The following is a 5,284-nucleotide window of genomic DNA, read 5'->3' on the forward strand; positions in this document are numbered from 1 at the left end:
TCTACCCACGTCTCTGCTGTCACTGCCCTGTTACTTCCAGGTGCTGCACTGGTCTCTCGGTGCTGAACCACTCCAGGCTATGCAGGTGAGGCACCAGCTAGCTAGCAGGGAGGGTAGGGTCCTGAAGGCATTTCGGGAGCATATCTCTTTCCAAGTGTTACAGCTCTATTGTTAGAGCTCTTGTGATAGAAACTCTTGGACAATGGGATGATTCGGATGATTCTCACACACTTTTTCCTTCTTCTGAATAGAGCCCTATATACATTTTTCCCGGTAGGTTAGGGTCTGGCAGCAGATAACACCTATTAGCTTGGTCTGAGAGCTTGAGATACCGTATCTACATATGGGAGACCCTGAGACACTGTTCCTCCTGACTGATGGCCATAGACCTCTCTGTGGGAGGGGCTGTGGAGGGCTGAAGCTAAATGAAAAGAACCAGGGCCCGGGAGCAGAGCCGAATACCGGCCATTTGATAAAGGTCTGGGGTTCGAGGCCTATCCTTCACTAGGCACCCAGATGCTTCTAACAGCCCACCGCCCCACAACACATCAACCCCCAACACAATCAGAAAAGTGGGCCCTGCACTTTGCCTGCAAAGGACAGTCGATCTAACCCTGGAGACAAAGGCACCCTGAGCCAGCCCTGAGGACATGAGAGCAGGAGATCTGCCCTTGCTCCTTACTGGTTCTGGCATGGGATGAGATAGCCTTTAAAGTACTAGAGGACTCTCCATGATGATACTGGGCAAAGTGAGCTAGCAGGCTAATCAAGTCACCACTTCCCAAGCCTGTATCCAGGCCTTTTGAGTTGGCCTACCCCAACATCTACACCCATCCATGTTCTGCTGGAACAATGTGAAGGGGCCAGTTCTACAGATCCAAAGCCGAAGGATCTCCATGACATGGCCAACAAAAGATATCTGAGAGAAGTCCCCGTCAGGATCCAGTAACAATAGTCTAGCAGAAGACAGGGTCTTGAAACAGACCAAGGACTCATTACAAAGTGTGGGAAAAAACCTTCGCGGTGGTGGGGTCCCACAGCAGTCTGGCAGCAGGGTCTGAGGCGGGCTTCCCACACAGCCGGGCAGCTGCAGCTGCAGGCCAATGGCTGCATAAGGAAGGCTCAAGGTTCCAAAGGCTAGCAACCTGGTGGCGGCAGGCCCAGGAGACACGAGGAGTCCAGTTTTCCAAAGCTTTTATTGTTCATGGAGTGGTGAATGGGTGTAAATGGTTTGGCTACCCCCCCCCCCCCAAAAGACAGGGAAGCCTGACTTTTATAGGGAGGGAGAAGAGGGGAGGGAATAACTTAATTAGCTATGCCCTCTGGCCTTTAGATAACTCATGAATATTTAAATCTCTGGAGGTGGAGACCTCTACCTGTGTCCTATGTGATTGATGGTGCAGGTTAAATGGAGTTACCTTGTCCAAGGCCCTGACAACAAAGAAACACTTGCAAGTAAAGATGTGTGGGGAAAAGGGTATTCTCTAGAACACACTGTGACACACTACAGCTTCCACAAGACATTTTTTTATTCTATTGTATTTTATTTTCTTTGAGGTATGGGACGTTGCAAGGATAGAGGAAATATACAAAGGGTACATGGTGGAAATTCACAAAGAATCAATAAAAAGCTTTTAAAAAGAGAAAGAAGTGGCTACAGCTAAATGACCATATTGACATATGAAGAACACCTATTGGTGATTATAGGAGATATTAGTTCATAATATTTTTACAAAGTTGTTCTTTTGACATATTAAGGACATACAATGCTCAATCACTGCTCCAAAAATATACCACTGTGTATGTTTTATCTTTGATTGATTTTTTCCACACACAAAAGAATAAGCCCACATTTGGCATACTATCAGTTGTTTTCAAGCTGGGTAATATTCTATGTTTGATTAAGTTTCACTTGGAGTTCTGGCTGCATATAAAACACCTCATCAAGAAGGTCATCACTGTACTTCTATGCCAGGTTGAAAACCTTTCCAAGGTGCAAAAGCTCCTCCCTAAGAGTATTGACTAACTGAAGAACTTCATGGGAAAACAGAGAATAACAAGCAGAGCATCAGGGAATAATGGTCAACCTGTTGCATGGGACAAATTTATTATAAGCTTTTAAACTGTTGAGAAATTATAGTTTGATACCTTCAGAATCTTTACATTTGTATTCATTTTCTGCAGCATGGCTAAAGTACCTGAACACAAAACACACATGAGATACACATTTTCCATTCTGAACATCATAAACATACAGTAGTGTTAGAGAAGATACTTACATTGTTGTCCAACCAGACTGCACTTGTCTACAGCACTCCATGAACTGAAACTCCAACTCCAGCAGCAAAACTTCCACAATGTCTATTTCTTGAGTTTCCAGAAAACCATGCCTGGTTTAGTTCATGTTAGGTCCCCTCAGTCTTGCCCTCTATATGTAGGTAGAGTCATAGAGTATCTTCTGTGTGACTGAAATTTCACTTTGCAGAGTAGCTTCAGGGCATTGGCTCATGTGCCAGAGTCTCCTTGTTTCTGAATTCTAAATAATAGAATTATTATTTAGAGGCAACAATTGTGTTCCTATATTTGGACAGTTCTAGCCCTTAGGGTGTATCTTGGGATGTTGAATATTGTCATACACATTTTGTCATGTATGATTTTTACTCCTGAACATAACTGATACATGTGTGCACACACGTGTGTGTGTTATCGAGATCATGTCATTATATATAGTAAGTGTTTATCTCATTTTGAAAAATAGAGAATGAGGCAGTTCAGATATTGAGAAATGTCATTCATTATACAGCACAGATTTAGAGAACTGTAGGTCATCCAGGCAGTGACAAGGGAGATCACCTTTCAGGGTTCCCCCAAAGATAGTAAAGAGAAAACCTTTGCAATCACTCAGTGTGTGTGGTTAGATTGTGTAAATATAAATTTGTCATCCCTACAGTTATAGAAAAGTGAATAAGTTAAATACAAAAGACACAATGCCACATTTTCATTTAACCTCAAACCATACACATTGTACCAAGATCCATAGCTCTGGTGCCGATACATTGGCTCATCATGAGAAAACTTACCATCACAGAAAATCAAATTTTACTATCCTCTCATACATGGATATCAAACAGGTTAGTTACACGTTTTTTCATTAATGAGAGACAGCAGAGGACTGACTGCAGCATAGCTATGGGATACAAGGATCTGGAAACTATACAGAGATAGATTTTCCTGCAATATAGTTCTTAAGCAGGACATGATACTGTCCAAAGTTAACATCACCAAGAAGAGCTCATAAGCATTAGAATGGTCTGGAGGGCTCTTTGCTCTGGAGTTGCTTTTGAAGAAAGGTTTGAGTTCTGAAGACGCTGGAACCGACTCTTATGCCTGCACAAGAGAGTCACCATGTAACAAGTCGAGAGACCCATGAGACCAATAAGGAAGACATTCCTGAAAACTAGCAGTGTGGAGAAGATGTGTTGCATTGAGGAACTCATTGGGTGTAAAAGAGCAAGATCTTGTGATATATATAAGATTAACAGAGGTGTGATTTCCTGTAGCAACAACTGTTATTAAAATATGGCTGCTGATAGATGTATAGAAGATACTCAGTAAAATAAAGAAACATGAGAGCTGATGTTGGGATTATGTTTGAACTTAGCTAAGTGGGAGCTTTGAGGGCAAAGGATGATGGCCTGGAAGACCACTCAGAAGACAGGTGGCACAAACAGACAGGCTCATGAAAACCCTGTGCAAGAAAATTACTAGTTTACATGTGATATCATCCCATTCCCCTGAAGACATAAAATGGTCTTCAGTTATATATGCTGCAAGTAACAGCATCATTAGGGTGTATGAGGGCCATGAGTCCAATGGGCAAGTCAGTGAGTCTCAGCCTTTGCCCATGAATGAACATGAAAGTGTGGAAGAAGAGAAGGCAGCTGTTGGCTGAGATCCCAATGCCTATCTCAGAGAATAAGGCATTTCTGATGTAAGCACTACAGTACCGTGTATGATCTTTATTCATATTATGATGAGTAGAAGTACATAGTAACTGTCTAAAGAGAAAACAAGAAAACCTTTTGTTGCATATTGCCTTCTACAAATCCTAAAAGGAATGTATACAGATGCATCCCAATTTATCATCAACTGATCTAAAATTCAGCTCTCTCTCATGCCATCCAGAGTCCATCCCTATGCCCGCACATTTTCTAATCCTCCCCAACTGTGGGCAGCTTAAGTTTTCCATTGTGAACCAGTCTGTAAGTTTTGCTGTACAGTAAAATTCCATACATTATAGAAAATATTTCCTGTCCTGGTTTTGATTTGTATCATCTTGGTTGTCAAGTATGTGCTAGACCTGTATTTCAAGTGAATATGAAGAGGGAAGATTTCACAAAATGAAATAAGGACTTTTTGGAGAAAAGAATGCCCATGCATTAAACACTCACAGAGTTATTTCATTTAGGCATTCTCTTTCCCTTTCATTTATTTGCCAGACCAATATACTCTCCACCTAAAATGGTGGTAAGTATGAAATATGAATCCATGCTGTTTTCAGGTTGCACCTACCGTTAGATTGCATGGGCACATTCACACACCCAACCCTTGTGCTCTCTGAGTCCCAGCAGCAGTCTCATCCTCTAAAACATGGGGGACAGTCATGAGCCAAAGTCAGGGAGACCCTAGGTGTGAAAGATGTGGTATATACACCAAATGTGAAAGTGTTTTTTGTACATCATTATGCCCATAAAAATGTCAGCCACTGGTCTTATTTTCATACCATTCCTGATGCTCTGACTCAGGGAAATTAACAAAGTTCTTTTAAAATCATTCAGTTGAAACAGAGATTAAAATTACTAATCAGTAGGATGGTGGAGCTGTCCATTTCCTGAGAGTTCTGACAGCACTTTAGACCTTTCTTTGAATTCTCTTTTGGAACTACGTATCTCGGTTGTATTAAGATTTCTAGAAAATCAAACCAACCAGCTTCTGTGAGAAGATTCCAGTCATCAGACACTGGCAGGGAAAGACCTGCTGTTTTCTTTTTCAACAAGCAAGAGCAGAGTGGGCATCAGCTCTGGTTACAGTTGATCCAGAACTGATCTACACAAAGCAAAATGAGATTAAGACATTTTCTGTTGCCAAAACAAAATGAAAAAAAAATTAAGTCAGTGAGTAAAACATAGGGGAAAGTTAATTGAAGCTAACTAGTGTTTCTTCAGGAAGTTGCATACCTGTGTTTATAGCAGAAAATGGGAACTCTGTGTCTTAACTGAGTACT

The 5,284-nt window shown here is 41.6% G+C and overlaps 1 pseudogene; it reads right to left on the minus strand.

The window, feature by feature from the left end:
- Positions 1–3,082: 3,082 nt before the first annotated feature.
- LOC117701521 (vomeronasal type-1 receptor 52-like) lies at positions 3,083–4,027 on the minus strand (annotated as a pseudogene).
- Positions 4,028–5,284: the final 1,257 nt, after the last annotated feature.

Source organism: Arvicanthis niloticus, unplaced genomic scaffold (genome assembly GCF_011762505.2).
Source record: "Arvicanthis niloticus isolate mArvNil1 unplaced genomic scaffold, mArvNil1.pat.X pat_scaffold_1249_arrow_ctg1, whole genome shotgun sequence".
Classification (NCBI taxonomy): Eukaryota; Metazoa; Chordata; class Mammalia; order Rodentia; family Muridae; genus Arvicanthis; species Arvicanthis niloticus.